Here is an 18,425-nt window from a genome sequence, read left to right as displayed (position 1 = left end):
CAGACTCAAAATCAGAGTGCTATAAATCTTCTACTTCTCTGATGTCATTGTTCAAGTGCATACATTTTACTTTGACACACACATACAGTGCTTTTTGCCTCATCACTTTCCATGAGTGCCCAAGCAGACACACAACTGCCTTCCTAACCAAAGGATGCTGAAAACCTGAACAGCTGTCCATTAGCTTGCTTCTAAAATTGCCTACTTGCTGTGTAAAACCAACAGGACTGTGGCCAATGTTCTGCAATTTCAGTGATACTGTTGTTCCCAGCTCTGTGATCTATCATCCATTCTTGTCAGTTTTTAATAGTTTCATTTTTTAACTATTGCCTTTATCAAGATAGACACATGGATGCTTTAGTTTTAAACACAGATTTGATACAGTATTTGTGTGACTGAGCTAAAAAGCAAGGATATCTTGTAACAAGAATTCCGCCAATATATCTGAATAATTTTTCCTCCTTAAAAATTACATTAGTCTTTTGTGGGGTTGGTCTGATTTCAGGAAATAACCAGTGTATTGCAATTTACCTCTGTGAATCTGAAACCTTTGCAAAGGAAGCCATACTCAGATACCTAGCAATACTCACGTCTTGAATTTCTTACCACCATACAAAATGGAAACCCACATTTGCTGACTCTCTCTCTCTCTCTCTCTCTCTCTCTTTCCTGCTGTGCAACAGTTAAACATGTCTGAAGGATGTGAAAACAAAACTGCTCCAGGGGACTCACCCCCTGTTTTCTGTCACCTTATCTCTTCAAACTCACCTCAAAATTGGGACCAAACATGAAGGAATTCACGTTTAAGCCCCTGGTGATAATTTGATTTCCATAAGGAAATTAGTATGCTCAGAATCAAGAAAACAGCTTTCCCAGTGAAGAACTGCCTGTGTAGTCACCTGGGAAGCCAGAAATGTATTCAGTAAAAACAATTCAAATGTCCCTTTATATAAGTAAATCAGTGTAGCCACTTTTATGAAAACAGATGTACAATGCTCTTCACCTGATATTATACAGAATTTGGAAAAGTTACTTTTATAGGCTACAGTCCCCCTCCAGTCATCGTGAGAGATCTGTTGAGTTGTAACTTTGTTTAGTTCTTGTGTCCGGTTTAAAGAGCTTTCACAGAAAGAATGAGGCACGTGAGATTAGTGGTGTCAAATGTTAAACTCTGAGTGAAACCTATCTCTAGCAGGTCAGTATTTGCAGCTAACATACAAAGAAAACAGGGTTTGCATTGTTATATGTAGGTTTGCCAGATCAAAATATATGAGGTGGAGTTCAGATTCTAGACAGAGATGATTGTTTTGATCTGATATTAAAGTTAGGCACTCATGCTGTTCTTAATATGAGAATGTGCTCTGTCTTCTATTACTCAAAACATACTCATAATAGCATAGGGGGGAAACCACTTTTCATTCTTATCTCATCATTTTCATAGCACTACACTGGTACAGGTCATGCTGAGGTAAATTATTTGCTTCTGCATTTATTTAATATCTTTATACCTGATTTCTCCTATTTGACAAACCAAAGAGTCTCGGGATTTAAGCTATTGGAAAGGACTGATGAATAGAAAAGGCCGAACGACTGTAGTTGCATAGCTGACCCAGAGTGAAAGGTCCCGAGTTCTACTCAGATATGGTTTTGTAGAGAAAAGGTTGTCTGTCTACTGCTGTACTCAGAGGTCTCCTCCTTCCATTACTAAACATGTAGATTGTTACCATACATAATTACCTTGCCAAAGCTTTTGAACCACGGTGAACTGTTAACATTTTCTTCACTTTTTGTAGTTACATGAGGCACTGAAAATATCACTGTGGCCCTCACATGATGTGAGATTCAGTGAAAATCTAGCCTACACATGATATAATCTCTCTGTGTGTGTGTTTCTTAAGGAAAGTTGATTATGAATGAAATGTGTGTGTGTGTGTATCTATCTATCTATCTATATCTATCTATCTATCTATCTATCTATCTATCTATCTATCTATCTATCTATCTATCTATCTATCTATCTATCTATCTATCTATCTGTCTGTCTGTCTGTCTGTCTGTCTGTCTGTCTATCTATATCTATATCTATATCTATATCTATCTATCTATCTATCTATCTATCTATCTATCTATCTATCTATCTATCTATCTATCTATCTATCTATCTATATCTATATCTATATCTATATCTATATCTATATCTATATCTATATCTATATCTATATATATATATATAATGAAGAAACTCCATATTTTTTAAAAAGACTGGTAGAAAGCAATGGATTTTAAAATAAAAATTTAGTCTGTTTTAGAAAAACAACAACTCTGATACCTGCCTTACCTTTAAAAAGCAGGGGGGAGGGGACAAAACCCATTTTGTTGTCTTTTGAAATCCATTTTCCATTTTAAAATGTCAAGAAAATAAATCCTGTATTATTAACTATTATTTTCCAACTGATTGTGAGAGCATATGTTTTTCCACGTAAACTATCTGAAGTTCAATTCTCCAGGTAGGTGCTGGAAAAATTCTTACAGTACTGTATTTGAAAACCTGATAGGCTTGCTGATCAGCATAGAAATTTGTCACCGGGGTGAGAAATCTCGTGCCCTCCAGATGTTTTGGATAAGTACTCTCATCAGGTGAAGACAGCTTGGTGAATGAGGAGGGGTAATGGATACTATGGTTACCCAGTGTAGTGTAATGCAGTGGTCCCCAACCTTGGGCCTCCAGATATTCTTGGACTTCAACTCCCAGAAATCCTGACCAGCAGAGGTGGTGGTGAAGGCTTCTGGGAATTGAAGTCCAAGAACATATGGAAGCCCAAAGTTGGGGGCCACTGGCCTAAGCTACCTGAAATCCCTCCCCAAATTCCCAGTAAAGCTGATGATGATTGATGAATGATGATGAAAAAGAAAAATATGAATATTTGCTTTGTTGCCACAAAAGTGAAACTGCAAGCCAGTGAGCAGCAACTGGAGGCCCAAGGTTGGGGACCACTGGTGTAATGGACAGAGTGATGGAATAGGATTCAAGAGGCCTGGGCTCAAATCCCCACTAAGCCATGGGAACTCACTGGGGATGTGGAACTGGTAAAGCCACTCCTTAAATATCTCATATACCTTGGAAGCCCTAATAGGGTCACTATAAGTCGATTCTGACTTGGCGGCACATAAAACAACAATGAATGTTGTAGGCCTAGTTATCCAGAGAGCCCTATCACTCCAATTTTCCATGACTATGTATCATGCTTGGTGTGGTGGATGATAGTTGTACTAACAAACATCTGAAGGGCAGCAGATTGCTGATGCAGGAATACTGAGCTAGATGGAACAATAGTCCAACTAGATATAAAACAGTATCATCACTGTGGTTAAAATACAAGGGTTCAGCTAAAGCAAATATCCTTCAAGATTCTGGGCGATGGTTCCTATCAGCTCTAACTGGCACAGCTCATGTTGAGAGCTCATAGGCATTGTAGTCCAGCAACATCTGGAGTCTTCATCATAAACAGCTTCTGCAAACCAAGTGGTTCTTCTCATGTTTCCTCCTCTTGGAAACTAGGTTCCACTACAAACTAGGTTCTTAAATTGCTCCAAGATTTTTTTAAAAATCAGCTTTAAAAAAATCAAATTGAGAAGCTATTTTTATTTATTTATTTATTTATTTATTTATTTATTTATTTATTTATTTATTTATTTATTTATTTATTTTATTATTACTATTACTATTACTATTACTATTATTATTATTATTATTATTATTATTATTATTATTATTATTATTATTATTATTATTATTATTATTATTATTATTATTATTATTATTATTATTATTATTATTAGGGGAAATAAAAGTCCTGCTGGGCATGCAGAATAAGTTATGTTGCTTTCCAAATTCTGGCCAGAGATTTCTTTATTTTTTCTGTTGATCACTTTCTGAAGTCACAGATTTGCCTACCAGAGATTCATCAAAGGGACCATACCATTAATAAGTTCCTCATTTCTTCCTACGCAAGTTGCCTAAATCCAGCCTAGACGATTAAAGATAACTTGAAGTGAAATTAGATAATCTTGCTATAAACAGTCTTCTCCATCTTATGGGACCATCCTGAAGGCAAAGAAGTACAAGTACCATGTGAAGTCCCATGCTGCATTCAAGACTTCAAAAGAACGTTCTCACATAGTATAAAGTATAGAGTGGCTCCTGTTCAAAGGGTGGGCAGGGACATTTGCAAGGGTCACTGGGCCCAATAAAGCTCCAGGGCTTTGCTTAAAGCATCTTCCTTGACTGTGGCCGTGATTTGCAAGAGTCGTGAACCTTTTAAGAAATATGTTTTAAGAACTTTTTGTATAAGCTCATAGATTTTGCCTTGATTGCACCAAAAATAATGTTCTCTAACTTTGTCTAGTTATTTTTTATCAGATAGAACAAAATCCTTTCACACATATAGCACTCATTGGCTGAAATCCAGCAGTAAGTTGCAACTAGAGAAGACCCTTTGAATCAGTAGATATGTGGTGAGTCAACTCCTATGTAAGTTCCATTGATTCAATGGGCCTACTCTAATTGTGATCTTGATTTTTACCATTGGTTGTCCACACAAAACATACCACTTCTTTTCTTTCCATCCTAATTTGGGGAGTTTCTGTAAATTGTCATACAAAAGCATAACTTTTTCAAGTTCTGCAGTATCTGATTGGTGAGCTTAACATCTCCTGTTTCCAGTCATGTGGAAACATGAAGATGAAAATGTTGCAATTTTGATATGAAAATGTATTAAATATTAATGTTGTATAGTTAAATGTAAAATGGCTGATTTTACTTGAGTCACTGTACTGATTGTATTCAGGTGTGGGTATCAAAGATTAAGACTTAATGTTGTACAGCTGTGTGAAACTTGGTGTAACAGAAAATGAAGTAATGTATTTTTCTGATTGGTCCACAGAACTGTATATAAGTCATGTGTAAAATGAACATCTTTATTTGTTGTAAGTGAGATCACTTTTTCCTATGCTGTGTGTTGCTTCATGTCATGTTATGCTGCCAGAGGAATGTCTCTTCTCTATGTATATATGTAAATAGACTAAGTTGTTGGTTTTACTCTCTTAGCCGTCTGGAGTGGTCCGGTGGTCCAGATAGGCGGGGTATAAATCAAATAAATAAATAAATAAATAGTGCCATAGTGTCATAAGTATCTCCGCTAACCAATATTTCCTTACTCTGCTGATGTTATGAGAATGCACGTTATAATCAAAATTCTCAACAGAAAATAGCAGTCTCATTACTGCTGAGATGTGTTCTTCCAGTTCTGGTTGGCAATTGCCCATCCTTTTAGCCAGGTATTATTAGCAGTTTATTTTAGGACATATCAAAATAGACAATGTGCCTAGGATCAAGGGTCTCACCACCAAATCTCCTCATGACTGGTTCCATTCTCTCTTTGCACTGCACATTTTCCAAGTGTGGGAAAAGGTGGGAAACTTCCTGTTATGGGTCTTAACAAATGGACTTGTAGAGCTCCTAAAAAAGCCTGGAAGAGGATCAGCCAAGGTATACATATGTGTAAACCTGAGGCTCATGCAAGCTTGTTCATATGGTAGCTTATCATTTCTTCCCATTGCCTCTTGAGCTATGCTTAAGTCCATGCTATGCATTCCTATTTCTAAACTCTTTCTCATCCAAGGGACTACAATTCCCTTTAGCCCCAGCTCAAATAGCTATTGATGAGGTATTATGGAAGTTGAAGTCTGAAAACATCTTATGGGCTGCAATTGTCCACCATTGCACTAGACGAGTTCTACATGGAGATCTTAGATGCCTGCTTCACCAGTAACAAAAGAGAGGTACGGCTTGAAGAATAAGGCCAACATTTGGTTAAGGTCATTGATTCATTTGGTCATTTGGTCAAGTTCACTGAACTTTGAAAAGAGAAGGAAAGCAGTCTGACTTTAAATAATATGTAGTTCATAGTCTGAACAGTGGTTCCAAAGTTGTCACTCAACAACCCACAAACCACCAGCCTGAGACTTCTTTACAGCCTGTTGGGAACTGGTGGGTCATGTGTTTCTAGTACTGCTTCTTGCTTCCAGCTGCTAAATCTCATTAAAAACAGCTAAAAAATACATTAAATGCTCCACTAAAATGACTTTTCCATGAAAGCAGTTCTGAGAGCAAAGATTATTTCTGCCTCTGAAGCTGCTCCCTTCTAAAAGCTAAATAAATAATAATTAATAACTTATTTATAAAGCCCCACTATCACCAGCAAGGGGCTTACAGTGCTGTACAACATCTTCAAAACATGATCAAAACCTAATGAACAGAAGTTCACCTTCATTAAAATTCAAGCAATGGTATGATTACAGATGTGATAACATGTTTTTCCAATCACTGTGTCTGTTCACACAACTGGACTTAATACAAGTGTTTCTGCCCTACAAGTAGTTTTTAGAGATCTGCAGTCAAAAGTTAACTTATGTACGCGTAAAGGATACAAGAAGGCTGTTCCTTCTATTACTCTCCCTATGTGTTTGCTACCTTTATTGAAATTAAGTACAGTTCTTCTGTAGGACTGAATCCTGAAGCACACCTCATGCTGAGAAAAATGTTGAGGCCGAGTTATTATCAGACCTGAGCAGCCTTCAAATGCATGGATTTGAAATTTGTATCCAAACCCAAATGCTCTGCCTCCCTGGGATCCTGCAGTAGCTGCAGGGGAATACATTTCTGTTTGTGCTGAGGCTGCTAAAATGGATTCATAAACACATTATGGAAGAATTTTTATAGATGTTGCAAACAGAACTTAAGCAACACATTGCATGAGATGAAAAGCAAACATCTAAGCTGCCATTGTATCTAGACAGTCCAGTGGTTTTGGATGGCCTCTAACTTTACAAAATAGTAAAAGGCTCTGTACTACTGGCCATGCTAGCTTGAGGATTCAGGGACTTGCAGTCCAAAATGTAACTTTTCCAGGCTCTAGGGAAATTATACAGTCTATTTTAGCTGACTGCAGAAGTTAATGACTAAGGCTAGAAATTACCTCTAGTACTATAGTTTAGACAGTTGCTAGAAAAATATACATATCACATGTTTAAAAAGAGCAAAGGGTGGCTTGAAAGAATTCCTATTTATGATGGCTTTGTGAAGTTTCGTAGGGATGCCATAAGATAGATGTGGCTTGACCACCCACAAAAAAGGGGGTCCTTCTTAAAGTAAATAACATTTGCAGTCAAGTCAATTCTGACCTACAGCACCCCTTTTCTAGCTAGAGAATATGGAGAAGTGGCTTACCATTTCCTTTTTCTGAAGGCATCCTGTGCAGCTCACCCAAGGCTACACAGGCTGGCTCTTCTACGATGCACAGTGGGGAATTGAACTTCGGACTAGACATGGGAGATTTCTCTTTGTCCCTCAGGGGAGATTAAGATGAATCTGGCCAGCACAAATAGCCAACCTGATTAACGCCTGTCCCCAGAACCCGATAGTCCACTGCACTGCACAAACGGCCAAAGTTGTTGACAGTGTGCCAACCACAGCAGTAGCCCAGCTGGATGCCCTGCTTCCCTGTTCGGTCCCATCTCTACTCCCAACTTCTGGCACCACAACCAGATACCTAATTCACAGAGCTTTCCAATCAGCTACTCTTAAAATAAAGGTGAATGGTATTTGTGAATGGGAATGTTCCCAAAGCATTCAGAAAATTATGGAAGCATGTGTTGGTCCCAAAATGATAGCAAGTGGGAAAATTAGTAGATCGTGTATAAATATAATATGAAGTTTTCCACATAGAGGAAAGAGAGCAGGCTGACATTACACATTGTGCTGAGTTTTTGGGGAAACTGCCAAGGCATGTGTGGTAAATTACCATGGTCCAGAATAACTTTAGCAAGCATCTGTGAAAGATGTGTTTGATAGATTGTCTCAACAGTAAAATGGCAGTAATATAATAATTGACTGTGGAGTCAAGCTTTGGAGCTATCTGAGAGCCTGGGGATGTTACATCATATTGGGTAACTTCTTGTTTATTTTTCAAAAAACAAAACAAAACAAAACAAAAAAACAGCCCGAGGCTCGGTTTCTATTGAAATGTACTTTTCCAGATGGTTCAGAAAATACAAACTATAATCTTGTTTTGTGTTGTTGTCAGATTTTTTTTAAAAAAAGTTGGGAAACCTAGCAGTTAATAGAAACTTTTATAATAAATGTGACTGGGATCTAAAACAAGAATAGAACAGAGTCAGCCTGATAAAGAACTCGAAGAAAGAGAAGGGAGGGAATTTACTAGCATGTGCAGTGAGTGTGTCTGTGTGTGTGCGTGTCTGTATGTCATATGGTGAACAGTGAGTGGACCGGCCAGTTCTGGAGGGAGGGAATGGGCCTCTGTGGCACCTGTTTCATTCTCACAGCTCTTTGGAATTTATTTTGGTGATAACTTTCAGTATATCACCACTGAAGGGAGCTAAAAGGTCTGCCTTTCTCTCTTCCCCCCTTTCTTTTACCTATTTCCTCATTACTCAGCAACTATCCTGGCTGTTCCTGAATTTGAAAAAGTTACCCTGTGATATCTTTTCCCAACTTTAATCGACAGGTGGAAAATTGGGGAGGCTGCTGGATGTCACAAAGATGTCTGTCTGGGACATCTACATACATACTTATCCGACTGCTAAGTAAAGTAAGCACAAGAATTCTGCATCTTACCCATAAAAATTTTTCCAAAATTTTCCCCTCTTTGGTATTCAAATTCTTTTCTATCACATTGACTTGACAACATATGATTATTGTTATTAATAAAATGGCCAAAATTGTCATGGGAGCATCTTTTGGCACAGCACTATCCAGGGTCTATCTTTCCAGTAACGCTGCTTCAGCCATTGCTCCCGGCTATTGGCTACCTACCATTTACCAGAAAATTATTTAGCTGAATGTGCTTGAATTGCAATGATTCTAGTGAGAGAACATAGGAAGAATGGTGCAGTTAAATGTGCTACTAAACATTCCAAGGTATTTTAAAACTGAAAGCAAATGGTAAAGGTTTAATGCACCGTACATAGAAGAAAGTCTTTAACCATGTAAACTGGCAGAAAGTTCCCATGAAATGATTTCTAGTGCAAGAGAAGGGGCAGAGAAGGACAGATTGCTCATACGTATGTAAGGTTACAAGAACAGTAGCTATAAGATGGCATTGATGATTTCCCCATTGTTCAATTATTAACACTTTCTGGCATCTTAGCACTCAAAAGTTTAAGTTATCCAAAACAATGCATTTTCCCTATTTTGTCAAAGATCCTTCAGCTCTTCCTATGAAGCAAGTGGATAGATTGAGGGGATGGATTCAGGCTAGTCCATGGAAGAAGTTTTTTTCAGGAACAGCAGAAGTGTATTTGAGTAGTGACGACAGGAGCTGTACTCTGAGTGACAGAGAGGTATCTGTATCCTCTCCCCACAGCTCAATGATTAAACTGCAGTACTGGGATTGAACCTGGGTTCAATCCCAATAGGTTCAAGCAGTTGGCTCAAGACTTAGCCTTCTATTCTTCTGAGGGGTGATAAAATGAGTATTCAGTTTGCTGGGGAGCAATTTTTTAAATTGTTTTTTTTATTATTATTTGCAGAATTATGTTGTAAACTGTCTAGAGAATGCTTTAGCATTATGGGGCAGTATATAAGCCAAAACAAAAACAAAAACATCATCCTTACGTGGTGTCCTTTAAGAACTAGCTGCCACAAAGTTCCTTCTGCATAGGTAAAACAGAAAGAGAACTGGTAGGCAGGAAAGGTAGGATGTTGATCCCATGGGAGTCAATGCTGCTGGTGGAATAATCAGACCCAAAGTATACATTTCTCCTGTGAACTGCACAGGACTGAGCAGCATGTTTTTTAAATCAATCAATCAATCAATCAAGTGCTGCTATTCATCTCCAGGATGTAACCTGAGAAAGGTGGGCTTCAGACTTCAGACCAAAGCGTATGTTGTTTGGAGTGTGGCAGCCTCTAGTCCAACCCCCTTTCCTGACATGGTGGCTCCACATGGCAGGAGAGGAGGATGCTAGGGCATGCCAAGAGGCTGATGCAGTTTGAGGGAGGTTGTAGATTTAACCTACAGTTAATACAGTAAACTCATCTCTCTCTCTCTCTCTCTCTCTCTCTCTCTCTCTCTCTCTCTCTCTCTCTCTCTCTGTGTGTGTGTGTGTGTGTGTGTGTGTGTGTACAATCAACTGTTTATGCTTTGTAGTTACATTTTGGGGGGCATAAGAGTTATACAAATATTTTAACTACATGGGTGTCTGGTGTACCTAACCCCGACATTGTTGAAGGGAGAAATGTATTTAAATATACCATCCTGCTGTATCTGGCTGAAAATAACAGATTATCAGACATAAGAGTGGTGTGTATCTACAGAAAGCCTGTGTTGCAAGTTTGTGCTATGCCCTGCAAAACAATGTGGCAACCACAAGCATTAAATACCACAAAGACCCTTCTATTTTCAGTGGCTCAAGCTGTTACTGTTACAGAGTAAGTTTGCTGCGGTACTATCTTTCCAAGAAAGGCATCATTATTCTATCAGCTTCAGAATGTTTTGCTCTCCCATACAGTTACACATCCTCCAATGTAAACCTTGAAGCAGTATGAATTATGATTGATGGCATGGAATACCAACAAATAAAAATCATTATTCTGTGCATTCCTCTTGTTAGCAGAGAAGAAAATTATACTGTGAATTATACTGCAGGCATCTTAGTTTGAGCTCAGGGGAGCTAAATTTCAGCTCAGTAGTCCTTATACTTTTTAATTATTTTTCCCTTTGTACATCAGAATAAGTTTATAATGGATTCATTGAACAATATGGGGGGCACAAGGGGATGATTTAAATACCTGCAATTCCCATTGTTATTAATCAAAGACTTTTTAAGGTTTCTAGATAAACATTTTCCCTTATGGTTCGACAACTGGAAATAAAGAGGAGATACAAGTCTTCCATCTTACAAAAATACAGTACAATACATTCCCCTCTTAAAGGATTTGCAAATCTCATAATATATCTTGTAAGAATTTAGAATGCTGGAACAATAGTTTTAAACATTCATTATGAATAATTTCCCTACAAGTAAATATAATAAGTAGAATCAAAAATAGTGAGCTTCTAGCACATGTGTGTCTTGAACCAGAGCCTCCATCAGCCAGTCTCTAGTGCAAGATGTTCTTCATCTAGGGCATCTACTTGCAGAACGTGAAGAAGAAACAAAACAAAATAGAGCAGTAATTTGCATAACATTGTGCATATAAGTTCATATTCCATGTGCAAAAACAGAATTTATTTTTATACAGTAGGACCCCTGTATCCACAGGCTCAGTATCCACGGTTTCACTTGTCCATGATCTGAAAATATTAAAACATTGAAAGAAAAAGATCCAGAAAAATACTTTTTTCACATGTATTACCATAACAAGCCACCAGATGGAAACAGAGACTGTGCTATTAATATTTGTTAGTGAAGAATACATAGCATGATCCCTGGTGCCCTCTCGTGGCCATTTCTGGTAATACATGTGAAAATAATTGTTCTTGTTTTTAAATCTATAGCACTCACTATTGTCCACGGTTTTCAATATCCATGGGGGCAATGGAATCAATCCCCAGTGAATATGGTGGTCCTACTGTAATTTAAAGAGAAATACAGTATAATGTGTCTGACTCTAGTAGGGAAGACTGCAACCAAGTGATTTGTGTGCCTTCTGAGTCTGTTGTCCAGATGCCCTCGGTGGATGGGCTACTTCAAGGTCCCTGTTCTTCTTCTGTGTGGTTCCTCATCTCTAAATCAGACTTGGCCTGGGCAGACCCTCAAAGGGGAGGGGTGTCTTCAAAAAGGAAGTCTGTCTTCTGGCAGCCTTTCAATTGGAAGACCTAAAAGAGGACACAAGGCCAGTATACTTGCACCATAGTGCCCTTGTTCTTCATGACTCTAAATGTAACCCTTATTAAATATTAGTTCAGCCTAAAGAAGTGGGATTAAGAAAGAGCAAGGCTGGGAGTAATCGATTTTTGTATCAGAAAGAGTGGGAGAACTGAAGAGGCCAAAGTTGTTGTTGCCTCTTCGACTGCTAAAGCCCTTAGTAACCTGGTTTAGGTATAATTCCTTATATGTTTTAGTTGGAGGGGTGAATTTACATAAGGAACTCATGAATTGCATAAAATTGCAGTGACATTTTATTTTAGAGTTTTGAGGGTTCTCCCATGTTAGAGTAGACGTTGTCTAGAGGGGCAGGGTAAAAATCAAATAAATAAATAAATAAATAAATAAATAAATAAATAAATAAATAAATAAATAAATAAATAAATAAATAAATAAATAAATAAATAAATGTTATGGATACCCAATTTAGTTAAGGAACATATATTGGCTTTTTCTCTGACTTTGAAATCAAAGAGGAAGTTGTATGTTGCAAATTCTGTTGCCAAAGACTTGGGTACACAAATTGTAGCATTTTGTTGTTTTTATAATTGCTCATGTTGTCTGTTAAATAAATGCAAATAAGAAGAGATTCATTTTGTGAAATTGTATTTGCACAATTCATCAATAGCAAGCAAACAGCCCCATAGAACTTTAAAATGTTACATAAGCAACACTTTTGTTTTGTTTTGTTTTTGACAGGAAGAAGGCACTAACTTCACCTTGTTGAAAAGGACACACTCTGCTCCTAGAAGCTTCCACAAGTACGGGAAGTCACTTCTGCCCAGAATGGCGATGCACAGCTAAATTTTCGTCTCTTCACCCTGGAATGTAAAAAGGATGATAAATGCCATTCTCCCTGCCTGAAATGTGAGTAAATAGCATTTAAACTTCTTATGAAAGCTTCAGGCAAAGACAGAAATACTTTTAAAAGTGTAAAAATATCGTTACTTATCTGAGGAATGCACTTTCGCCCAGGAAGACGGAAGGCTGTTAGAGAGGCAGAAAATAAATGGTCTGTTAAACACGACTTGGCTTCTTGAGTTACAAATCTTTGCCTTGTATTTTTGTGAGGAAAGGTAGAGATAAGAAGGTCAAGAGCTGGGTACGTGGACAACCATATAAACCATCAGATAATAGCCTCGAACACCTTGCCCATTTAAAAAGGCCGGAAGAAGGGGAGCCCCTCTCTAGCTCTAAAGAAGCTGTTGGAACGGAAGAGGCATTGAGCAGCTTTCTTGGAATCATCATGGAAAAAAAATTCAGAGTTTGCTTCTTCCTTGAAAGGAATGGAAGGTCAACGTGAACAAGTTCTCTCTAAAATGGATATTTTAATAAGAGGAAATCAACAGATGGGACAAGATATACAAAAACTGCCAGGAGAAATGACAAACATTAAGACAAGTTTAGACAAAACAGAGGGCAGGATACAACAACTGGAAATTTTCAAGGCAAAATGAAAAGGCATCATCAGATGGTAGATTAACTGAAGAAAATCATCTATTTGGAAGATAATTCAAGATGTAATAATATCAAAATAATGAATTTTGAACATAAGAAAGAAACTGATTTGAAGAGGGAAGTGGTAGATTGGATTAATTCTGTTATGAATTCGCAAGATATGGCTGAGGAAGATATTGAGAGAGTACATTTTGTTGGGAATATAAGAAGAAACAGAAGACCTATAATACTGAATTTTTTTGACTATGTTAAGAAAGAACAGTTCCTTAAGGTCATTAAAGAAAAGCCTGAATTACTAGTTTATAGATCGAATTCAGTTCAGCTCTATCAGGATGTAAGCCCTGATAGCATTCAGTGGAGAAGAACTATGAAACACATCATTTCAATTCTAAATAAGAACGGCAAGAGATACAACTGGGGCCATCCCATCTTTTTGAAAATATGGAAGGATGGAATCCTACACAAAATCCACTCTTTTGAAGATAGGAACAATTTGATGATGGCCTGGAGACTTTGGCAAGAAGATGAGAGTGTAGAAGGGACAAGCAAGCAAGTAGCTCTGTAAAGACTGGTGGTTTGAAAGAGAAGATATTTTGACTGGAAGAGATTATTGGACGTTATTGGTTGTCTGAAGAGTTTTTTTTCTACCCTCCCTTCCCCCTTTCTTTTCTGCAAGAAGGGTTGATTTTTTCTTTTCTCCCTCTTTCTTGCCCCCTTTTTTATAATATGGGGGTTTCTCTTTTGTCTTTTTCCCCTTTTTTTTCTTTTTTTAAATGGTTTTTTTTAGTTGAGATTTTTTTTTTCTTCTGTTATTGTTTTGGATTGCTTGACTGGGTTGGGGGTTGCAGAAAGAAGATAAGTTAGAAGTTAGGAGGGAAGGCATTAGAATAGGTATATGGATAAATATATGAGGTGGGGTGAAATAGAGATGAGGGTTTGGCTGGGGTCCAGACTGGTGGGGGTGGTGTCTCCCCTCCTCCAAGAGCTCACGCCAAACATTAGTGGGATGCGAGGAAACGGGAGGGGGGAAAAGAGTTTATATGTAGGAAGAAGGATAGGGATAGGAAATTAGAGATAGGTAAATTTTTTTAGTTGTTTTTCTTTTGGTTTTTGTTATGTGGGATGCACAAAGGGACCAAATAAGAGGCAGAAGATGGAACGGTTATGGGGAAAAAACATAAGGGTAGCGACTTTAAATGTGAAAGGCCTAGGGTCTGTATTAAAGAGAAGGATAGAATTATTATTAAAGAAAAGTAAAGTTGATATTATCTATCTACAAGAGACACATCAACCAAAGGATGGAATCAACGAATTGAAATTACAAAACATTCACATATATGAAAAAACATTTGAGACCTCTAAATCTAGAGGGGTAGCAATATTAATATCTAAACATTGTGAATTTGTGGTAAAAGCAGTAATAAAAGATAGTAATGGTAGATATTTGATAATTCAAGGTCAATTGGGGGAAGAAGATTATACACTAGTAAATGTGTATGCACCGAATGTGAATCAAGGAGAATTTTATACAACTGTGATTAAAGAAATGGAAAATGTTAGGAAAGGATATGTGATCATGGCAGGAGATTTTAATATGGTTCTGGATAAGATGAAAGATAAATCTACATGTAAAAAAGATGAGTTGAATAAAAGAGGTACCTTCTTGAGTAATATACTAAGCACTACAGATTTGAAAGATATATGGAGAGAACTGAAGGGGGATAAAAGAAGGCTTACATAATATTCTTCTGTACATAATAGCTATTCTAGAATAGATTTTATGTTTTTATCACAAAACCTAATTTCAAAAGTAGTAGATATGAATATTAATGTGATAAAAATAGCGGATCACATATTGACAGTGAGGGAGATGAAAGTTAAGAAGGACTATAGAGAAGCTAGGAGATGGAGAATAGACTCCAATATTTTTCAGCATACAGAGGTTGTAAATAAAGTTTAAAAAGAATGGCTGGAAATATGGTCATTTAATGAAGCATGTGAGAATAAAGAGTGTTATGGGACACTATGAAAACAATTATGTGAGGAATTGCTATAAGAGAATCCTGTAGATTAAAAAAATGAGAGAAGAAAATATAAAAAGAATTGAAGAATCATTAAAAGATTCAAAAAGTAAATATTTTATAGATAGAGATAACAAAAAATTACTAGAGATTCAAGCTAAAAGAAAGGAATTGGAAAGTTAAGAGTTAGAAAAGGTCCAGAGGGACTTGATATACTCTAGGAGGAATTTCTTTGAATATAGTAATAAAAATTCAAAACTTTTAGCTAGAATAGTCCAAACCAAAAGAGCAAAAAATATAATTGGAGCGATTAAAGATAAAATGGGAAAATTGTACTTTAATGAAAGAAAAACTAAGGATAATACAGGAATTCTATCAAGATTTATATGAAGGTAATAGTGTATCAAAAGAAGATATAGAAAATTATATTAAAGAAAATGTTAAGAGTAAATTATCAGAGAATGATAAAAAAGATTTAGATAAAGAGATAAAAGAGGAAGAGATTATGGAGATTATTAATACATTAAAAATAGTAAAACTCCATTTTTGATGGATTAGTATCAGAACATTATAAAAATTTTAAACCAATATTGATCCCTAAGCTAAAAGTACTCTACACTGAAATATTGGAAGAAGAGAGAATACCAGATTCTTGGAAACATTCATTAATAACGCTTATCCCAAAGCCCAATAAAGATTTAACAGACCCAAGTTCATATAGACCAATTTCACTATTAAATCAAGATGCAAAGATTTTTACTTCAATATTTGCAAATAGAATGAACAAGTTTATTATAAATATATTAAAGAGGATCAGTATGTTTTTAAAGGGTAGACAAATGGAGAATTTAATTAGGAAGGTCTTGAATATTATATACTATATAGAAAAAGATAAACTGAAGGCAAGTATTTTATCATTAAATATATTCAAGGCATTTGACTATGTGGAATGGCCAACACTGAAGATTTTGCTAAAGGGTTGGGGTTTGGGGAAGAAATTTAGGGGGATAATAGATCAATTATATCTGGAGAGTACCTCTGTAGTGATAGTTAATGATGGGATGACAGAACAAATAGCTCTAGACCGAGGTACTAGACAAGTTTGCCCTCTTTCTCCAGTTCTGTTTTGTTTGATTATTGAAATGTTGGCAAATGTAATAAGGAATGATGATTTAATTGAAGGTATGGGGGAAAAAAATAAAATAAAGATTAATCTATTTGCTGATGATTCCTTGACAGTGAAAAATCCATTATAATGTATAAATAAAATTAAAATTCATTTAGAAAAATTTGGAAAAATAACTGGATTATGTGTAAATTGGCAAAAATCTGAATTAATGTTGTTTAATTATAATTATAATAGATGCAAATCATATAATAAAATATTATTTTAAAATATGTAAATCAATCAAATATTTAGGAATAGATCTGGCAAAAATATTCAAAAAATATAACTATAATAAACTAAAGGAAGTGATTAAAAAGAAATTACAGGAATATGGTAATTTCAAACTATCTTGGTTTGGAAGGATCACATCGATAAAAACAAAAATCTTACGAAAAATTTTTATATTTAGAATGCTACCAATACAGTTAACAGAGGATGGCTTGAAATTCTGGCAAGGAATAATTAACAAGTACTGTAATGAAGGGAAGAGATCTAGCATAAATAAAAAGTATTGGTATAAAACAACAAAAAAGGTGGTACAGTGGGGTCTCTACTTAAGAACGTCCCTACTTAAGAACAATTCCACTTAAGAACAGCTCCATTTGCTAAATTTTGCTTCTACTTGAGAACAAAACTCCAGATAAGAACAGGAAAAAAAAACTTCCCTGCTCTTTTTTTAACCTTAGGTCATCTTAGGTTAAAAAAAGTTCTCCCCCTAGTGGTAGAGTACGTATTAACCAGCTTTGCATTAGTTCCTATGGGAACTAATGCTTCAATGTACGAACGCACCTCTACATAAAAAAACAGCCAGAACGGATTAATTGGTTTTCAGTCCATTGCTTCAAAATTAGCTTCATCAGAAGTGCTTTTAACACTGTTCCCTGACCTAAGGGGGAAAAAATATCCCCCTCTAGTGGTAGAAAGCGGAATAGCAGCTTCCCATTAGTTTCTATGGACGGAAAAGAGCAGATACGGATTAAATGGTTTTCAATGCATTCCTATGGGAAATGCAGATTCTACATAAGAACTTTTCCACTTGAGAACCACCTTCCAATACAGATTAAGTTCTTAAGTAGAGACCCCACTGTATAGGTTTACCAAATATTAAAAATTATTATTTGGCTAACCAATTGAGGTTTATTGGGGAAATTATATATAATCCAGAAAGGCTAATTTGGTGGAAATTGGAATCATCAGAACTGCAGGCAGATATAGAAAAATATCTATTTGGTATAGTTAAGAAAGGTAAAATAAGTGAAATTAATAACCCATTTTTAAAGACATTGCTAAATATATGGTATAAGTGTAAAAAGAATTTATGTTCATCATACTCCCCACTTGGATTAGTGACGGAAATAGAAAATTTTCCTACCAATATGAAAGTGTGTGTGGATTTATTTAAAGAAAAAAAGTGATTAGATTGAAAGATTGGTTGTATAAAATGATATTGATAGATCAAATGAAACAAACTCTTCAGAATAGTAGCATTTCATGGTTGAATTATATACAGCTAGAAAGATGGACTAATTAATGGGTAAAGAAATATTATAAAAGTAGAGAATATACAAAGTATGAACAATTTTTATTGTCATATGAAGACATTTGGATGACTGACTCAGTAAAAGGTACTGTGAGTAAAATTTACTTGTTAATTTAGAGGAAGAAGAAAGTGAGACAGAAGTACTGAAAATAGTGTGGGAGCAGGATATTGGAAAAAGAATAAATGAAGAAGAATGGAGGAGGATATGGAAAATGAGGGTTTTAAGATTTATGTCAGTGAGAATAAGGGAACAATTTTTTTACACTTAGTTTAAGATTTAACACCATTA

At 36.1% G+C, this 18,425-nt stretch overlaps 2 long non-coding RNA genes across 2 annotated transcripts in view; one reads left to right on the top strand and one right to left on the bottom strand.

Annotated features, from left to right (window-relative positions):
* The window catches only part of LOC144589346 (uncharacterized), a 42,895-nt gene extending 30,145 nt beyond the window's left edge, over nucleotides 1–12,750 (bottom strand). The window contains exon 1 of the long non-coding RNA XR_013545424.1: nucleotides 12,669–12,750. This is a non-coding gene — a long non-coding RNA (uncharacterized LOC144589346). The remainder of the gene's footprint in view (nucleotides 1–12,668) is intronic.
* The window catches only part of LOC140706945 (uncharacterized), a 125,769-nt gene that overhangs the window by 91,170 nt on the left and 16,174 nt on the right, over nucleotides 1–18,425 (top strand). The window contains exon 7 of the long non-coding RNA XR_013545423.1: nucleotides 12,649–12,816. This is a non-coding gene — a long non-coding RNA (uncharacterized LOC140706945). The remainder of the gene's footprint in view (nucleotides 1–12,648; nucleotides 12,817–18,425) is intronic.

Source organism: Pogona vitticeps, chromosome 4, assembly GCF_051106095.1.
Source record: "Pogona vitticeps strain Pit_001003342236 chromosome 4, PviZW2.1, whole genome shotgun sequence".
In the NCBI taxonomy this organism is placed as follows: Eukaryota; Metazoa; Chordata; class Lepidosauria; order Squamata; family Agamidae; genus Pogona; species Pogona vitticeps.
The sequence above is the reverse complement of the archived record's forward strand: the minus strand, read 5'-3'. Positions and strand labels throughout refer to the sequence as shown.